This window comes from Scyliorhinus torazame, chromosome 10 (genome assembly GCF_047496885.1).
Source record: "Scyliorhinus torazame isolate Kashiwa2021f chromosome 10, sScyTor2.1, whole genome shotgun sequence".
Classification (NCBI taxonomy): Eukaryota; Metazoa; Chordata; class Chondrichthyes; order Carcharhiniformes; family Scyliorhinidae; genus Scyliorhinus; species Scyliorhinus torazame.
The window spans coordinates 168,048,102-168,069,643 of record NC_092716.1 but is presented as its reverse complement, the minus strand read 5'-3'; positions in this window follow the sequence as shown (position 1 = coordinate 168,069,643).

The window sequence follows — 21,542 nt, the reverse complement described above, 5'->3', positions numbered from 1 at the left end:
AAGGTCTCGACGCCAGTGTCCATGCCGGAGCTGAGGGGTTTGCAGCGAACAATTCACCCTCCTGTGAGACTGAACTTGTGAGTCTGCTTCATCCCCGCCGGACTTTTTTCTTAACGGGGGTGAATGTGGTGAGCCACGTATGGCTACGTAAGGCTGTTGTATATATGTTCACGATTGTTCTACTGTTCGAGTACTATAATTGGATTGGATTGGATTGGATTTGTTTATTGTCACGTGTACCGAGGTACAGTGAAAAGTATTTTTCTGCGAGCAGCTCAACAGACCATTAAATACATGAGCAGAAAAGGGAATAAAAGAAAATACATAATAGGGCAACACAACATATACAATGTAACTACATAAGCACTGGCATCGGATGAAGCACACAGGGTTTAGTGTTAATGAAGTCAGTCCATAAGAGGGTCATTTAGGAGTCTGGTGACAGTGGGGAAGAAGCTGTTTTTGAGTCTGTTCGTGCGTGTTCTCAGACTTCTGTGTCTCCTGCCCGATGGAAGAAGTTGGAAGAGTGAGTAAGCCGGGTGGGAGGGATCTTTGATTATACTGCCCGCTTTCCCCAGGCAGCGGGAGGTGCAGATAGTTTCATAGAATTTACAGTGCAGAAGGAGGCCATTCGGCCCATCAAGTCTGCACCGGCTCTTGGAACGAGCACCCTACCCAAGGTCCACACGTCCACCCTATCCCCATAATCCAGTAACCCCACCCAACACTAAGGGCAATTTTGGACACTAAGGGCAATTTATCATGGCCAATCCACCTAACCTGCACATCTTTGGACTGTGGGAGGAAACCGGAGCACCCGGAGGAAACCCACGCACACACGGGGAGGATGTGCAGACTCCGCACAGACAGTGACACAAGCCGGAATCGAACCTGGGACCCTGGAGCTGTGAAGCAATTGTGCTATCCACAATGCTACCGTGGAGTCAATGGATGGGATGCAGGTTCGTGTGATGGACTGGGCGGTGTTCACGACTCTCTGAAGTTTCTTGCGGTCCTGGGCCGAGCAGTTGCCATACAGGCTGTGATGCAGCTAGATAGGATGCTGTCTATGGTGCATCTGTAAAAGTTGGTAAGAGTCAATTATCTCCACTGTTGTATATACTTACTGTTATTGCGGTTCTGTTATTGGTTGTTGCTGTTGTACTGTTGGAATGTTGTTATTGGTGCTGCTGTTGGCTCCGCCTGTAGCTCCGTCTCTCTGAGGAGGTATAAAGCCCGTCGATCTGGGGCAGATCGTTACCGGCTGGGCCAGCGGGCACGGGACAGGCTGATAGCCGCCCGGTTCACTGACTAGGGGGGGCGTGGGAATCGCCGAGTATGGGCACAAACCACACACCACGGCACCAGCAAACCACCCTCACCACCCCCCCACCCATCCACCACCAACACCCTCATCCATCCACCACCACCACCCTCACCCCCCCCACCACCAACCACACCCACCCCACTCGCATGCACCTCCATTGCAGATCCACCTGCAGCACAACGGGCCGGGCTCACACGGTCGCCGGTGGAAGTGTGTCTATTGCAGGCCATGGAGAATGATGACGACCCGCTCTGCGATGAGCTCTTGGCTCTACATCGTTGGACAATGTCTGATCCATGGCCACAGTACCACCCTCCACCCGGACCATCCCTGCATGCGTCCGTGACACTGCAGCGCACGGTCCCGTCCTCTGCCCGGGGGGATGGGGCTGGCGTAATACCACCCCTCACACACACACTGGCGCTCAACCCACATGACACCCCCGCACGCTTCGGACAGAGCACAAAGGCAGCTTCTGTAGGTGTGAAAGTGATTTTAATGACAAACAGTCCATACACGTGCCCTAGCCCCGATAACCCGTCTGTGCCCTGAACCCATGCCAACTTACTCAGTGTCTAATTGTTTGGCCTTACGGGCCCTTTGACTACGTCTAGGTGGTTCCCCAGACGGTACAGCAGAACTGGAGGTGGACTCCTGTGATTCCTGCCCTGTGACTCGGGATCCATTTGGCGGGTTTCCTGGGGCAGCCCGGCCTAGATGGGCCAGGCTGCGGCTCGGGCGACTGGGATGGCGAGCTGCCAGCTGCCAGCCTGTCTTGCCCGTTGCCCACCAGATGCACCTGGGAGGGAAGGGGGGGGTCCGAGGTGCAGCGGTGTTCCGGGACCTACCCTACAGGAGGACCCGGGACAGGCCCCAGCACCTCCTCCTCCCTCAGGGTGCCCAATGGCTCCCGGGCCTCTACATGGGTCGGGGTGCGAACGTACCGTCCATCCGACGCCCCCCCCGACACCTGGCACTGCAAGTCTGGGAGGCCCGCCCTGGTATCGACAAAGGGTTTGAAGGTTTGCAGCCATGGAGCTCAGGGAGTTGGCCATCTCTGTCTGTGTCTGGTCGACACCGGCCAGCACCTGGGCAATGGCGCCGATGCCCTCAGCGATGGACTGCTGAGACTGGGCCACTACCTGCAGAGACTGGGCCATGGCCTGCTGAGACAGGGCCACGGCGTTGAGCGTCTGCCATCTGCCGTAGGGCTTCCTGTGAGAGGCAGCCATGTCCTGGGCCACATGCAAGATGACGCCCATCACAGAAGTAATCGCTAAGCGTTTATATTGCTTATTGAAACTGATGATGGAACCGACACAAAGTAGATCATTCCGGCAGAATGCATACTACAGTGAGCTTCTCACGTTTCACTCTGTGGAGTCTGTGACTCCAGCGTTGCCTGTCAGTAAACTATAAATGGGGCATGTTGTGATAATGCCTGACTACCTACAAGGCCTGCACGGAAAGCCCCAGGCCTTGCATACTGCTCCCCATGTCTGACACTGTCGCACCCATTGCCTCCACCACGGACACCACCCGTGCGGTTTCGGCCTGGGTGGCACGCATGACCGGCACCACTCCCAGCTCCTGGACGTAGGCGCACTCCTCCACTTGCGCCTGTAGCTGCTGCAAGCCAGCCGTCATCCTCTTCCTTCGTCCATGGTTCGGTGACTGCATCGGGTCAATGAGTGGGTGTGGTAACTCCAGGAACCCGGGACCCGTCTGGGCGGCAGATGTTTCCTTGCGCATCCGACCTCCCGGCCCCTCAGCTGCTCCTACCTCCACCTGCTGTACCGATACGGCTGTGTTGTGCGCACCCGTGAGTGTACCAGAAGCCTCCCCTTCTGGGGAGGTGAGTGTCTCTGCGATGATGGAGGGTGTTGGAGACAGCAGTGGCGTTGTGTCGTGAGCATCGTCCGACCCAGATTCCATGGTCCCCTGGGGTGGCGGTTGCTGTCCACCCGTTCCCTGCGTGTCAGTGTCCTGTATTTCGGTATCATTTGTGTTGGTGTCCCGGGGAGGGGTGTCCTGGGTAGGGCTGTCCTGGGTAGGGCTGTCCTGGGTAGGGCTGTCCTGGGTAGGGCTGTTCTGGATAGGGTTGTCCTGGGTAGGGCTGTCCTGGGTAGGGTTGTCCTGGGTAGGGCTGTCCTGGGTAGGGCTGTCCTGGGTAGGGATGTCCTGAGTAGGGCTGTCCTGGCTCAGCTGCGACGGGCACCTATGGCTGCCCCCCTCGTCGCTGGGTGTCACACGCCTGCATCACCGCACTTGCACGAGACGGGGGCGTCATCTCCCTGTTGCTCCGGGCCTGTCCCTGTTTCGTGGCCGCCCTGGGGCATCGTGGGGGCATCGCATGCCAGAGGAGCCGGGCCTGTCCCTGTCTCGTGGCCGCCCTGGGGTGTCGTGGGGGCATCGCATGCCAGAGGGGCCGGATCTCTCCCTGTCTCGTGGCCACCCTGGGGCGTCTTGCGGGCGGTCAGCATCCACGGGGACGGGTGCATTGACGTTTGGTCCTGCAATACGCAGTACAGCTAGCATGGTTAGACACGCAGGCGGTGATCTGGGGAGGGAGGATATAGGGGAGGGGGATATGGGGGAGGGAGGATATGGGGGATATGGGGGAGGGGGGCTATGGGGAGGGGGGAAAGGGGAGGGAGGATATGGGGGATATGGGTGAGGGGGGGATATAGGGGAAGGGGGACAGGTCGTGGGGGTCTCACTGGGTGGTGCGCCCCCGACCTCTGCATCGGCAACCTCCCGGTCCTCGGGTCCGCCTGCCAGTTCCAGGGCCCGCTCCTCGTGAACGGTGAGTGGTCTCTCATCAGCTGGGCCCCCTCCGGTCCTCTCACACTCCCTGTTGTTGTGTGCATGCTTTTCCTGTGGGGGGCGGGCAAGTGGGTGGCAGGGAAAAAGGTCAACAGTGTTAGGCAGGGATATACATGCAGGCCAGCGGTTGTGCGTATATTGGCAGAGATGCGCAGCACATTAGGGTTAGGGTCAGTTGCACCTGGGGGTGTGCTGCACATCGGGGGGGTGGGGGGGGGGGGGTTGCTCACCCTGGCTGCCCTGACAAGGTCATTCAACTTCTTGTGGCACTGGGCCCCTGTCCTTGGTGTTACAGCCACAGCGCTGACAGACCCTGCCACCTCCCTCCACAGGCGCTGGCTGAGGCGTGGGGTGACCCTGCGACCGTGTCCGGGGTATAGGGCCTCCCTCCTCTGCTCTACTGCATCGAGGAGCGGCTCGATGTTGCACTCCTGGAACCTCGGAGCTGCGCGGCGGGCAGCCATCCTATCGGGTCTCCGGGGGGGTGGGGGCGGGGAGGCGGCGTATTTTGTGCTGTGACGCTGCCCGGCGTCAATGATGCCGCCCGTCCGCGGTGGGTGACGACGTCACGAATGGCGTAACGCCGCTACTGGCCCATTCGGGGCCGGAGACTTTGCACTGTTTGGGGGGGCCCGACGCCGGAGTGATCTACGCCGTTTGTGGTGCCAGGTTCCGACCATCGCGCCGAATATCGGAGAATCCTGCCCCAGGTGTCTATAATTTGCAGTCTTTCTTTTCAAACCTGTGCAAATCCATTAATTTAAAAACATAAATTTAAACATAATTCAATTCTCAAATCCTTTCTATATGGAAAAAAAAAATCAGAAGTCCACAAATTTGATGTTGAGACCGGCTTAAGGATTTCAGTAAATCCAATGATCAATACATCAAAAGGCAATTGAGCAGCGACCTATATAATGGAAATGGAATATTCAAAATATACTCAAAACGTAGACTGCAAATCAAAGGAAGTGCCATTGAAACAGTAAGATTACATATTGGGAAGTTGGTCCAGTTCAGGTCACCAAGGCACAAGAGAGACGGTCGGGATGGTGCAGAGAAGGGCCACAGGACTAATCCCAAATAGTAATGACCTTAGATTTCAAGACTGAAGAACGTGGGCTTTTCCGCTTGAGGAGGTATGTGACGTAGCTGCAGATCGGATCGCAAGTCACACAGAGAAGAGCGATCTGCAATACAAGCTGGTGTAGGACTAGGGTACATGGCTATAAACTATAAAAGGCAAATTTAGACTCACATTTGGAAGTTCTTTACAAGAAAAACGTAGGCTGGACATCCATATGCGCAGTGGAAGCAACAACCCTGGATCCAAACAGTTAGATCCTGTGAGGGGGTCGGACAAAATTTGAATCTTTCTGGATGGATGAGCTGAAATGGGTCAAGTAATCTTTGTCATCTGCATCTCCCTTGTGAATATGATGCCTAGTGAATTGTGAAACACAGACTGGTTGCCAAACACAAGCAAATTCCCATTAATTCATGCGTATTAAAGGGAATTATATCAACAACAACAACAACTTGTACTTATGTAGCATCTTTAATGTAATAACATGCCCATGTCCTAACTCGCACCAAATTGCGTTCAGCCATCACCCCTGTGCTTACTGACCTACACTGGTTAAGTTCCATGGCCTTGCTCCTTCCTAGTATTATAAAGCAAAATTTGACACAGAGCCATACAAGGATATATTAGGACTGACGACTAAAAGCTTGGGCAAAGAAAAGCTTGGTCTCAAGAAGCATTTCAAAGGAGGAAAGAGAGAAAGAAGAGCAGAGACATTTAGGGAAGGAGTCCTAGAGTTTTGGCAGTTGAGGGCATAGCCACCAATGATGGAGCAATTAAAATCGGGGATGCTTAAGAGGCAAACAATTGGAGGAGGGCAGAATGTGTGTGGTGGTCAAGTCTAGAGGTGAGAGTTCCAGCAGCAGTTGAACATAGCCAGTCGCGTAGTTGAGAAATGGTTAGTGCAAAAATGGGTCTTAGTTGTGATGTGGATATGTAGTCGAAGCTCATCTCGGGTCAAGCACGACACCGAGCTTGTGAACGGTCTAGTTTAGTCTCAGGCAGTTGCCAGGGAGAAAGTGGTTAGCGAACAGGTTTGTAGCAGGGACAAATAAAACTATGGCTTTGGTCTTCCCATATTTATTTGGAGGATATTTCTGTTCCTCAGTACTGGATGTTCAACTAGCAGGTTAAAAATCTCAAGACACTGGAACAGTTGAGAAAGGTGCTGGTGAGGGAGACTTGGGTGTCATCGGCATAGATGTCAAAACTGCCGCTTTGTTTTTTGATATCACCAGGCGCATCCTTTAGATGACAAATAGGATCTATCAAAGGATAGATCTTTGGGGTAATTAACAGTGTGGGAGCAGGAAGAGAAGCCATTGCAGTTTATGCTCTGGTCATGATTAGCTCAATAAGAATGGAACCTGCTGAGTGAAGTCCCAAACAGGAGCAAAACAATGGACAGACATCGGAGGAGGATGACATGATCAACCTTGTCAAAGGATGAAGACAGACTGAGAAAGATTGGCAGGGAGAGTTTACCTTTGTCACAGTCACAGAGGATATAATTTGTGATTGAAGCCATTTCAGCTCTGTGGCAGTCCTTGGAAAATTGGACATGGATTTGGGAGATGACAACACGTGCCAGGACCTGGGAGAAGAAAGAGAGGTTAGAGACTGGGCAGTCATTTGCTGAGGTCAAGAGTTGGTTCCACTTCAATTACTGCCACAATATTAAAGATTTGGTGTTAAATGTTCATCGTTTTCTCATTGCTGCATTAATCTTAGTTTTGTAGCAGAAATCCTGACAAAGAAACAAATGAACATTTGTGACGCTGAGCCAAGTTTATGCATTATTGTGGGTTCAGACACAGTTGTCTGGCAGTCAAAATCAGCCTTATATAGATTATTGCCAGAACTATGATTCACAACTGTGCAATGATGTTAGAGGTCACAATTCACCAACTGAGACCATGTTTCATTTATCATCTTTTCCACTTTAGAGAAAGAAGTATATGTTCTCATCGAAAATGATTTCCATCCTGTCAGTTGTTTCTTTGCAAACTGATACTTGGAGCAGTTCTGGTGCGTCCTCTATCAAAATGGTACTGTCATGTTCTCCTGGTCTCTTTCATTGTATCCTAGATATTTTTATCCTCAGTGTTTAGCTTACTCTAAATCCTATTTCTCTACATCATAACATGTCTGGAATAATAAACAGAGAACCCTTTTTCAGCTATAACTTCTGTCGTATGCCTTCACAAGATCCTCCTCATCTAAGCAAGCTTGCATAACAATTGTGCACTAAACTTGTTTTAGGTATTTTAACCACCAAACAAACCGCATTCAATGTTAAATTAATGAGCAACTAGTAACACATGCAACGTGCATTTATTTATTTATTAATTAAATTTTAGAGTACCCAATTATTTTTTTTCCAATTAAGAGGCAATTTAGCGTGCCCAACCCACCTACCCTACACATCTTTTTGGGTTGTGGGGTGATACCCACGCAGACACGGGGAGAATGTGGAAGCTCCACACAGACAGTGACCTGGGGCCGGGATCGAACCCGGGTCCTCGGTCCCATGAGGCAGCAGTGCTAACCAACAAAAATTATATTTATATTCAACAAAAATTAAGCTATTTCTTTGGTGCATTAGCAAAAAATAAAATTTACTTTTTGCGTAATGGTTTCCTCCTCTTGTCAATTATAGAAGCATTCTGCATTGATTAACTCTGTTCAAAGTTCCAGGTAGACCCACTGATTTGGCAAAGACAGGATGATATATACATTTAAAATGCGATTGGTGACCAAGCAGAATACAAATTATTGATAAACTCAAAGAGCCGTCAATCAAACACATATCTCACCAATGTTTATATTTCAACTGAGTTACTTACAACACCTACCCTATCCCCACCCACCAATCAACCAGCTTTCCAAAATCCAATAATTGCAAAAGTATGTTGAGTTAGGTTAAGATATGATTTTTTTCACCCACTGAAACTGTTGCTCAGCTCTATATTTACTGCAACAGAATTAAAGAAACCATTCTTCAGTTCGGCAAAAATGTCTATTGTTGTGGAAATCTTATGACAGAGAGAGTAGAGTCTCTGCCTTTGAGCTAGAAGCTCCAGGCTCAGTCGCACCCCATGTAGTGATATCATGGCTATGTTGTAATTCACAAACTGACCACTAGGAGTCTCATTATTATATAAGTGAATGTTAGAGTCAGGTGACCTCAGACTGACTAGGGAGCAGGGAGAGATGTTGCTTGTGCATGTTCATACTGTTATTCATCTGTTTTGTATATATTTGACCCACAGTTAATGCAATAAATCATTTATAGCTTTAGCTACAAGTGTTCTTGTAATATAAATCCGACAAGAACATTACATGGTACCACGGCTGGATGGTATTAAACACTGAGAGAAAACTATCAGCGGTCCGCAGAGATTTGAAGATTTTGCAGCCTGCAAGAATGAACCACATAGAGTCGTTGAAGTCACCAATGAGTCTCAGATTTCATGGTAATATGGACAGCAACTGGCGTGTGTTTAAACAACAATTTAATCTGTTTATTACTGCAGTAAATTTAGGAGATCAATCAGATTTGCTTAAGGTAGCGATGCTCCTAACAGCAGCGGGGAGCAAAGCAATTGCTGTGTTCAATATGTTTCAATTTGCAAACAATGAAGAAAGTAAAAATTGTAATTCAAAGATGTGATGAACAGTGCACCCAGAAAGAATGAAATGTATGAACGCTATGTATTTAGATCACGTTTACGGAAGAAGTCATTTCATCACTGATATAAAGTTAAAAGCTAAAACCTGTAATTTTTCTGTGGTGGAATCTTCCATGATTCAGGACCAGATTGTGTGCGGTGTGAATGAAAATAAGCTGAGGGAACGGTTGCTGAGTGAATCGGAGCTGTCTTTGGAACAAAGAGTTGTCAGGCTCACGAGCTAGCAGCACAGCATTCTAAAATCTTTCTCAATAATGGCGGCGTCTTCCTGGAGGGAAGCACTCTGAATGCCACCCTTTTTCCAAAAAGGCGAGAAACTTCCCCAAAAAAGCAGGAAAGTTCCTGCAGTACCTCACGGACCAATAAACAGGTTAAAGATCAGGACAAGTTATTTCTGTGTAAAAGATGTGGTCAAAGGCACAAATTAAGGCAGTGTCCAGTGTTTGGCAAGTTATGTTCCAGATTCAAAGCAATAAATCACTTTGCTCAGAATTGATACTTCAAGCTCAATCCCAGATCAGTCAGCACAGTGAAAGACACAGAGCTGGATTCTCCGATTTTGAGAAACGCCAGCGTGGGAACTGTAGCATTTTATTACAGGAAGAATGGCACAACAACTGCACCGATTCAGCTACATTAAACGGGCTAGCACCTTCGCCACATGGAACGCAATCAATTCCATGCAAAACGGCACCAGATTCGCCGGGTTCGTGATTGGTGCACATGAGGCTCATACGCCGCAGCCACACTGTAGCCACCTGGGTTGGCCACTTCCCGACTTAAAATGGAGATCCACAAAGAATGCAGGGAAATTCAGTCAAGCTAGGAAAAACTAGCGAGTGCAAAGTCTCCTGTGTATTAGAACTTGCAAAAGCCCAGACAGCACTGAAACTCACAGCCATCTGCATACTAATGAGTGATCCCCGGGAACAATTGAAACATTTAAGGTGAATAAGGCCAAGCCAGACTCCTCGGCGCCAGCAGGAGCCAAGACAAAGGAAGGCCAACGGACACTCAGGGACCGCCCAGCGATCAGGGAATGGCTCCAGTATTGGAGAAATCGATCCAAGTGATCGGAAAGTAGTCCAATCACTTGGAACCAGATACAAGGTCTGCCCCGAATGGCGTGAAGGCCCTGGGGACTATAAAGTAGAGCCCCCAAGTTCAAATCGGTCTTCTTGGCAGGGTCACTCAGCAGCTCGAAACGACCCTTGACAGTGACCTGCCTAGCTGCCGCATCAACCAGGTAAGTCTCCAGTCAACGCACGCTACGAGATAGGCGCTCCTAGCTACCAGTCCATACCAGCTTTTGAATCCTGCAGACTGAGAATCGAACGAAAGGCCATTTGTTCCCCTGACCTGGAGGGCCAGTTCCAACGCTAAGTATAGGCCTTTTAGTATTAGAGATAGTCTAGTAAGTAGAGTTTTATGCATGAGTAGTGATTGACTGTGTATAATAAATGTGTTTTGATTTGAATCTTACTAATTGGTGTATTGAGTTATTGATCAGTACTTGAACTTGAACCTCGTGGCGGTATCATAAAGATACCTGGCGACTCTCGAGCAAAGGTTATAGAAACAGAGCAAATTAAGTAAAGACACAAAGAGTAGCAAATTAAGAGCCAACCAAAGTTAGCAACATTTACTGGCGACATTCTGACGGGACCCGACTTAGAAGTGGCCTAACCACTCCGGGAGAACCCAAAATTTTGAATTGAGAATCCAATTGGGAACAGAAAAACCACAAGTATTCAAGCAGTTCTGATCAATCCTCATAATTCGGAAGCGTGTTAATGCATGCGTAACTAACAGGGCTATAAGGTAAAACTGATAGATATTGTTGCGAAAAACTGTCGGGAGTTTGTATTCCGGAAAATAGCAAACGCCATACCCGTGTTTACAGCACCGCCTTAGTACCCCTCGTTCCAAATTTTAAAAGAGCATTCAAATAGGAAAAATGGCAATGAAGGCAATGGAATGCCTTATGAACCCCCAGGAATTCGAGGTCGCAGTGACCAGCAATAGAGTAGGACATTGTCCCGTTTGGGAAGAAGAGATCAGAAAATATCTCAAAGGGAAAGGATGGCCCCTTTGGAGGGAATTCTGTGATAATGAGGAAACAGGACCTGGGAGTATAGGATATACTTGGTGGGAGAACCTGTCAGAAATCCAGAAGAAGAGCTTAGGGAAAGCACGCAAGCCGATGGCAATCGTGTCCTGTCTGGCACAATTGCGAGGCACCGAGGAGGTCGTTTGGACGTTCTGCAAAGAGATAGAAGAGAGACATCGAATGAGCAAGGTCGATGTTAGTGAGATTGAGAGAGAGAATATAGATTAAAGAAGGAAGTTGGCAGCAAAGGACGGAGAGGTGGATGATGCCTAGAGGGCACACCAGTCTTGTCTAGTGCATCTGAGCAGCTTCCAAACTCAATACGAAAAGGCCTATCAGGACACGCAACGTGCAGTCCTGGTAAGAGAAGAGACAGAGAAACAGGTAGAGGCATTGCAAAGGCAGTGCAGCCATCTAAAAGCAGCGTTAAGAGCACTCCATGCTGCCACCACGGAGCACACACACAGCTCAGTGGATCATGCAAAATGTCGGAAGCAGATCGCGGAACTGCAGTCTTTGCTTTCAGTGCAAAATGGGTTTCAGAGCACCTTTGGATCCCGATTAGATGAAGAAGACGGCCCTGATTGGCAAGAACTAAACGGAACCGTGCATAGATATATACAGGGAACATGTGCGCAAGGAAAGCCTCAAAGGAGAAAAGCGCCCCAAAGGAGAAAAGCACCCCAACCTCCCACAGAGCAGATAGATCAGGCACCCATGAATCCAGTAACCACCCACCGCACAGTCACATCGGAAGGAGACGCAGAATTCCTTTACGCCACCCCCTTAACCGCGACCCAATTATGGGACGCGTGCGAAAAGATCACACCGTTCCTCCCCACCTCAGACCCCCACCATTTCTTTGCTAGAGTGAAGCAGCAGGCGACCATGTACGGCCTGGATGAACATGAGCAAGTGAAGCTCACAGTTTTGAGCTTAGACCCTTCGGTCGTAGCAGCCCTTCCCGACCCACAGAATATAGGAGGAGGCACCCTTGCAGAGATGCACACAACGATCCTAGACGCGATCGGTTACAACAGTGGTGACCCAGTAGAAGGCCTGAATAAGTGCAGGCAGAAGCTTTTGCTGGACGCCTGTGGATTCATTTTACAGCCGTTTTTGGAAACTTAGACCTGTGTCCCCAGACAACATGGCCAAATGGACCCGTATCCTTATCTCCCATGCCACAGAGGCGGGACAAAAAGCCTGTACCAATTATGACCCCTCAGAAGAAGCGCACAACGAAAAATGGGTTTTAAAAAGGTTGTCCCGCTACTGGGAGCAATCTGTCCAAAACAAATCCACGGTTAGGAAACCCGAAGAACAGCAGGCAGAGGCAGATATCCAAGCGGTGAAAGCGCACCAGAACCCCGCATTGGTGAACGATGGCAGCCCCCCACAGAAACCACAGGAGTGTTACAACTGTGGACAATTAGGTCACTTTGCACAAGAATGCAACGCCCCACGAAAGCCACAGCGAGCCCAGCAGGCAGGCACTCTGAATAAGCACAGGACAGAGCCCATACATAGTGTGAGCACCCATTCAGACCAGACAAACCTGAACGGAACTGACTGACGGTGTTCGGGCTCCCCCAGTTAGGACTGCGACACCCTTTGGGATAGGTCCGGCCGACCAGTCATTGCAGCGAAAATACGGGGTCAGCCCATCGAATTTCTCTGGGACACAGGAGGGTCCCACACCACAATTAATTCCTCCACCATGTTTCAAAATGACACGTGCCCCACTACAGCCATAATCACCCTCAGCGGCTTCACAGACTCACAACAGGGACACATCACAGCCCCTGTACCCATTCAAGTTGGCAACATTACGACAAAACACCCCATAGTTTTGGTCTATCTGGACCACACAGCAGAACACAGTGTGGGCGTTGATTTCATAAACTCCCACAACCGTTCATTTGGTCCAGTCAATCAATGTGTCTGGAAAATGACAAAGTCAGCAAGAACCCCCGCAACGCTCACAGTAGGTGAGTATGCAACAAGATTAGCGCAGTCGGCGAATTTTGGTTTGACCTGACCACGATTAGTGCAGACAAACAGGTTAGGGCAGTTCTTCAGAAGAACAGGACCCCATTTGCAAGTCATAAACATGACTGCGGCAGAATGGCTGGTTCGCTTCAAATAATAGGACCTGACCCTAGACCCCAGAAGCAATACGGATTTCACCAAGAGGCAGAGGGAGAAATCTCAAAGGTTATTGACCGCTTATTAGAACAAGTCGTACTGAGATCGATAGCCTCTACTAATAATGCCCCAATTTGGCCAGTGAGAAAGCCCGATGGATCATGGCGACTGACCATCGATTACCGGAAACTCAACAAAGTCACCCCCGCAGCAGCCCCCACGGTAGCCACAGGTCCCGAGACCATGCTCAAACAGGGACTCAACTCACGATATTTTACGGTTTTGGACGTCAGTAGCAGATTCTGGTCCATTCCATTGGCAAAAGTGTGCCAGTACAAATTTGCCTTCACTTTTAAAGGTCAGCAGTATACGTTGACATGCCTTCCACAACTCCCCCTCCATTTTCCACTGACAGCTGGCTAATGGATTATCAAAATTTTCTCGCCCCGAATGTCTGGTCCAGTATGTGTACGACCTATTACTGCAGACAGACATCGAGCTTCTGGCCGAACTCCTGGAACTCCTACAGCAAATTGGATGCAAAGTGAACCCCAAAAAGGCCCAAATTTTGGAAAACAAAGTGGTATATTTGGGAACGATTATCACGCATGGTAAACGCGAGATCGAGCATAAAAAAATTGACTCGATTGCCAAATTGCCCCTTCCCCAGAATGTTTCCGCCCTCCGGTCTTTTTTAGGACTGGTTGGCTACTGCCGAAACTATATTGACGGTTTCGCCACCAAAGCAGCACCCCTCTCGGAACTCCTAAACAAAGGAGCCCCTTGGGAATGGCTTCCGCAGCACATGGCTGCTGTAGATGTTTTAAAGCGCGCACTCATTGCAGCCCCGGCACTACAGGTTCCAGACCCGCTTTCCCCCTATGCTATAGAGATAGCTAGCACAGACCGCACCCTTTCGGCTGAGCTCCTCCAGGAACGGCACGAACAGTTAAGACCCGTGGCTTACCATTCCAGAGTTTTAGATCCTGTGGAGCAGGGATTTTCGGCCTGTGAAAGGCACCTGCTCGCAGTTTTCTGGGCAGTTCAATACTTCTCATATATCACTGGACTAAACCCCATCACAATCCTCACGGAACAACCCCCCCCCCACCCAACTTTTACTAGACGGACGACTTAAGGACGGTACAGTAAGCCAGATCAGAGCTGCCAGATGGACCCTTCTCTTGCAGGGATGGGACATCACTGTTAAAAGGACCAAGACCCACACTTTCCTAGCATACAACCTTCAGTACCCAGGCAGCCCCCACAAATGTGAAATCATCTCTTCGCACCACATACAGGCCCCTTTATCACAAAACATCCCCCAAAAAGATAGGTAGTTCACCCCAGAGCCCCCAGCACACAGACACGTGCACACCATTTAGAATATATGTGGATGGTTCTTCCACTGTATTAACCGGGAAGCACATTACAGGATGCGGCACCTATGTTGAGGACGCGCAGGGACGCTCCCTAGAAGAAATCTCCTTAAAACTGCCAGGACACTAAGGCGCGCAGGCGGCAGAGCTAGCAGCCATTGTGTACATCATAGATCACCCAGATTCCTTCCCCAGCCCAGCAGACATATACTCGGACAGCCTCTATGTCTGTAACAGCCTCACAGAATTTCTACCCCTGTGGAAAACAAGAGGATTTGTTTCCCCGGATGGAAAACCCCTCCCTTCAGCCCCATTGCTCCAGCATATTTTGGACAAGTCACAGGACAGGATTTTTGGCATTATTAAAGTCCGAAGTCACCACCGTTCCTCCCCACCTGGAAATGTAAAAGCCGACGCACTGGCTAAAGCAGGGTACAGACATGGACATTGTTGGAACCCCTCCGAAAGCGCCCCAGTGAATGCAGTTCAGGTCTCACAGACTAATATCGAGGATTTAGGCAGGCCCAGAAGCAAGATAGAAATCTCAGGGAGATTTTAAAAGGTAACTTTCCAGCCCCATAGGATAGGTTTAAAAATGCACTGACCACACATGATGGTGTGATCCTAAAAGACACCCTTTATGTGGTTCTTGAACAGGACAGGAATCAGCTTATTTGTTTGTTCCATGATAGTCATGGGCATCAAGGAATTGACCCCACTACTGCCCACCTCAGGCAGCTCTGTTGGTGGCCGAATTTAAAGGATGACGTCACGCACTACATTGAAAATTGCCTTATCTGTGCCCAAAACAATCCGGACAGATATGTGAAGAAAGCTCAGCTTAGCCACACCCGCCCCGTTAATGGCCCCTGGACTAACCTCCAGATTGATTTTATAGGACCATTGCCCTCTTCCAGGAATGGTTACAAGTATATCTCAGTCGTGATAGACACGTTTACAAAATGGGTAGAAGCATCCCCATCTAGAACGAACACGGTAAAGACTACGGCGAAGATTTTAACCCACCACATCTTTACGAGATGGGGACTCCCCCGCAGCATTGAATCTGACCAAGATTCCCATTTTACGGGACGTATCATGAAGAACGTCCTCACGATATTTGGCATTAATCAAAGATTCCACATCGCATACCACCCCCAGTCAAGTGGTATCATGGAGCGAATGAATCGGACCCTAAAAGCAACCCTCAGGAAAATGGTCCAACAAAACAGCACCATTTGGGATTCAGTCCTCCCTTTTGCATTAATGTTTTTATGTGACACCGTTTCAACATCCACAGGATACACCCCACACACTCTCATGACCGGACGACTCATGAAAGGCACAGAATTTTTATTAGGACTTGACTTGACCAGCCCCGAAGTGACGGCCCTCACACACGAGAACGCAGTGAAACAACTAGTTGATAATGTAAAAACGGCTCAGCTAGCAGCCGCAGTAAGATTAGGCACCAGGAGGAAACAGAGCAAGGCCTGTTTCGACAAGACAGTGAATGCGACTGAGTTTGAAGTAGGACAGCAGGTCATGCTCTTCATTTACAACCCCAGCACATTCCTGTCACCAAAGTATTCGGGTCCGTACTCCATTGCGGACAAAGTAAGCCCCTCCGTGTATAAAATTAAGTACCCCAACGGGAAGACTGCATGGTTCCATATTAACCAGCTCAAGGCACATGGCTCGCAGTCTAACCACGCACACCACGTCATGCTTGACGCAGCAGACCATGCCCCGCCCACAGCCCACGTATCCCTACCCTCCCCCAACACGTCCACCCCATCCACGGACTCGACCTCGACTCCACCCCTGCACTCTAGTCTCCGCCCTGGTACGCCCACAGACAGCAGCAGCAGCAACAGCGACTGTGACACAGGCAACAGCCACAGCACGCCTCTCTACTATCACCATGCAACAGGACCCACACCCAGCGAATCAGAACACGATTCGAGTGATCCCTTCCTGATCAAATTCCGCAACAACCCTCACCAAAGACCACCGCCCTACGATGACAACCCCGACTCCGTCCCCACAGAATTAGATACAACTTTTTGGCACCGTGACAATTCATACAGGCTTGTCCGAAAAGACGAGATGGACACTAAGTCACACCATGCAGCTTTATCAATCCTCATCCATTCCAGAGTATGGCATCTGGGAGAAGAGGACGACTTTGAGTCTGACTCCCAAAACGAGAACCCCTTTGCGACACTGTTCGCAACTGATAACTGATGTGTCCAGATAATGTTTTAAAAAGGAACCGCTTGGGGGAAACGGTGTCCTTTCTGATGGAACCTGCAGCATGTTGTTCAATGTTTGTTTGTTGGTATTATTGTGATGCGTTGTTTGTAAACTCGGAAGTTCCACAGCCACACGTCATATTTGTCGGCAGAAACCTGTGAAGACTTGCCAGCACGCTTATCGGCAGAAACCGCTGAGAGCTTGCCAGACCCCCGTTCATAACTGCTCTTCTGGCTCGACGGTAGAACCTTTACAGCAACCCCCCACGATGACTACATTTCTGCCCGTTCTTGCCGGTTGCTCAGGCAGTGGAGAAACGGCATTGGTCTCCGCCCTGCCTGAGGACCCCCCCTGGTCAACTACGCTCGGATAGAGCACATACGGCATTGATCACCGTCCTACCCGAGGATTCCATCCAACTCTTACCCGCCGCGGCCCATAAGCACCCCATTTTTGACTCATTATGTTCAAAATTCTTTTGTTTGGTTTTGGCAACCTATGGTTGCTTCCCTATGCTATTTACATCCTCAAACACTAGGATGGTAAATCACACAGGCTGCGAGACGGCTCGCAGTACGGCAGTATTTCCTTAGATGTCTAGTCCAAATATTCGGTTTAATTTAAAAAATGAAAACAAAAAAATGAGGGAGTCACACATGGTGACCAATGATAAAGGGAAATTGGCACTAAAAGACAGAAATGCTAACGTACAAAGATATTAAGCAAGATAGTAACAGAAACTATGCTTGATTTACAGAATTCCAGAAGCTCCAGGAAGAGAGAAGAGACAAAAAGGAAAAAAAAGAAGAAGAGAAGAAAGAAGAGAACAATGAAGACGGCATACGTGTTTTTCGTTATACTGTATATGCGATTACGCGCGGACGCGAACCCCCTGACCCCAACCCCCCCCCCCCCCCCCCCCGGCCGTCAATGATTCACTTCCCCATAGCACCCAGAGCCCAGTGACAAGTAACAACACACCATCATGGTGTGATACGTTTATAACCTGGTATTCACTATCATACATAATTGAATCCCTTTTAGTATTGGCGATATTCTGCAGCATCGTGCAGACTATCCGCATGAGGAAATGGCAAAGGAGAGCCTACCGCTCTCGCACCCCGGTATACAGGATGTGATCCCCCATTTTCGGTTTTCACCAGGCCCCTGAACCCCTTGATCTACAATAAAGGACATTCATTTTGCGTCATTTGTAAATAAAGAAAGATGTCTCATTTGCAACTGAAAGATTGTACAACTCTGTGCTTGACCGCCAAGCCAGAGGAAAATGTGAATGCTGCTATTATTTTTGTATTGTTAGGAAGTTAGTATGATTGGATGTTTAAGTGAGTGTAGTTTATGGAAGATAGTTAGAGGTTCCATTTTTTTTATGTTGTAATGCATGTCCCTGTTGTGACATAGCGCCACTTAGAATTGTTACTTAAAAATTTTCATACATAGCTATGGTCAGTGTAGAGGCCATGGAAGAGTGCTCGCTGGGTCAGGAAGAGAAGACAACGCAGTTATGTGATCCTTCATGCTTCGCATCAGGGATCACAAGGAGGGTTTGTAGCCACCTGGGTTGGCCACTTCCCGACTTAAAATGGAGATCCGCAAAGAATGCAAGGAAATTCAGTCAAGCCAGGAAAAACTAGCAAGTGCAAAGTCTCCTGTGTATTAGAACTTGCAAAAGGCCAGACAGCACTGAAACTCACAGGCATCTGCATATTAATGAGTGATCCCCAGGAACAATTGAAACATTTAAGGTGAATAAGGCCAAGCCAGACTCCTCGGTGCCAGCAGGAGCCAAGACAAAGGAAGGCCAACGGACACTCAAGGACCGCCCAGCGATCAGGGAATGGCTCCAGTATTGGAGAAATCGATCCAAGTGATCGGAACGTAGTCCAATCACTTGGAACCAGATACAGGGTCCGCCCCGAACGGCGCGAAGCCCCTGGGGACTATAAAGTAGAGTCCCCAAGTTCAAATCGGTCTTCTTGGCAGGGTCACTCAGCAGCTCGAAACGACCCTTGACAGTGACCTGCCTAGCTGCCGCATCAACCAAGTAAGTCTCCAGTCAACGCACGCTATGAGATAGGCGCTCCTAGCTACCAGTCCATACCAGCTTTTGAATCCTGCAGACTCAGAATCGAACGAAAGGCCATTTGTTCCCCTGACCTGGTGGGCCAGTTCCAAAGCTAAGTATAGGCCTTTTAGTATTAGAGATAGTCTAGTAAGTAGAGTTTTATGCATGAGTAGTGATTGACTGTGTATAATAAATGTGTTTTGATTTGAATCTTACTAATTGGTGTGTTGAGTTATTGATCAGTACTTGAACTTGAACCTCATAAAGATACCTGGCGACTCGAGAGCAAAGGTTATAGAAACAGAGCAAATTAAGTAAAGACACAAAGAGTAGCAAATTAAGAGCCAACCAAAGTTAGCAACAGCACTTAAATGATCCATCCCCCCCACACACACATCCCAGCCAACAAGATGGCTGGAAGAAGAGCAGCTCCATGATTCAGGGACGCTGAGCTGGAGAAACTCCTGGACGCCATGGAGGAGAGGTGGGTGACCCTGTACCCCAGCCCAGGAGAAAGGCCAGCAGGTGCCGTCGTTCGCCGTGCCTGGGCGCAGGTGGCAGAGGCCATCAGCATCATTGCCCGGACTGGCCAGCAGGGCCGGAAGAAACTTCATGACCTCCTCAGGGCAGCCAGGGTGAGTTGGCACACACCCGTCCCACACACCTGTAACCCTACCCGCCCTCCCCAACACTCCCATCCCCGCCCCGGGAGATGGCCGGATCCCCACCCTGCCCCACATGCCAGCACCCACGCCAGCCGCCATGGCCGGGTGCCCTTGCCCCTGAGGCCACCATCTACCCAACCCCTGGGCTGCATGCATCAGAACGTCTAACCGTGCCGTTGTTTGTGTCCACCCCCCCCCCCCCCCCAGGAGAAGGCTGCACACAACCGTTGGGAGCGGGAGAAGACTGGAGGGGGACCAGTAGACCTGCGACCCCTCACCATGCCTGAGCAGAGGGCACTGGACGTGGTTGGCAGCCCGGAGAAAAGGGAGGTCACCCGGGTGGAGGTCGGCGGCGGGTGAGCAAGTGAGACTGTCCTTAGTTTTGGTTCACCATGACACATGTGTGACACCCCCCCCCCCCTCGCTCCTGTTGTACCTTCTAAACCATTGTGTCTTTAACCCGTATACGGTGGGCAAATGACCACACAAGTTGTTTTTATGATAATAGTTTATTACACACACACACAAAGTTAACACACACATACAAGTTGAACTCTAAACTAACACACAAGAACGACCCGAACTTCACGTCCAGGTGACAGGCAGGTACAGAGCAGATATGACCTCATCTGTAATCCGTCGTCTGGCAGTACTGGATGTTTGTTGCTGGCTGTCTGTATCCACGGCTCTGGTCCCTCCATGGATGGCATGGATGTTCCTCATCTTGGCTGGTGAAGGTATCACATTGTTGTTATCGGTGGTCGAGAGAGCGAGTGGTGGGCTTTTATCCCTTACAGGTTTTGTGCATTTTTGGGTGGTCCCAGGTAGATGTCCAATAGCTCAATCAGGGCTCAATCACCCTGATCAATCCCAACCAATAGCTCTTGAAAACCATAGGAGACTTTCACAACAATGTGATGGATGACGAATCTACGTCAGAATCAACGTCAGCTGCAATGTCAGATCGTTCAGCAGTTCCTGAGCATGAGAATTCCATGGAGAACATTGAATCTACAAGTTCTGAGCAGCAAGGTCAAACTTTGAGAAGATCAACCAGAGTCAGAAGAAAACCTGATCGACTCAATTTGTAGATTTGGACTATTTTTACACACTAAACTTGCTGTTCTTGTGTGTGTATATATAATATATTTGTTGAGCCAGTTTTTAAAATTTTAAATAAAAAAAAATAATTCTGTTAGACTCACAGGTTAATGATATCACATGTAAATATACTGATGATGTAACAAAAGAAAGGGGATGTAGTGGTATCATGGCTGTGTTGTAATTCACCAACTGATCACTAGGAGTCTCATTTGTACATAAGTGAATGTTAGCGTCAGGTAACCTCAGACTGACGAGGGAGCTGGGAGAGAGGTTGCTTGTGCATGTTAATACTTTTATTCACCTGTTGTTTTGTATATATTTGACCCACAGTTAATGTTAATAAATTGTTCATTGCATGAGCTACAAGTGTTCTTGTACTTCAAATCAGGCCATCTGACAAGAACATTACACCCAGGACCTGATGGCCAAGGATGATGTGTTCATAACATGGCCAAAGAAGTCAGGTATTAATCTGCAAACCCTTTCAATACACACCAACTGGCGACGGTAAGAGTGAGAGACATTCCTGGTCAGCCATGTGATGGAAAGATGACAGGTTTTTATGACTTCACTCTGGAAGTTCATCTCCCTGGTCACCTACTTCTATTCACTTTGGAAAGTGGTCCTTGAGGGCCACCTGGCTCACCATGGAAACATGGCATTTCTTGTCCCATTTACTTCCTGCTCTGCATCTATGAACTGTGAAGCCCACGCTCTGCCCTGGTGATCCATTCCCATTTTCTCCAGCTACAACACTGACAGTAACAGCCGCTTCCTTTCATTCAATACAGTCTCCCTTGAAAAGGTACAGGCTTCCATTAAACGTATCGGTGCATTTCAGCAGACTAAAGTTAAAGTCTGATTT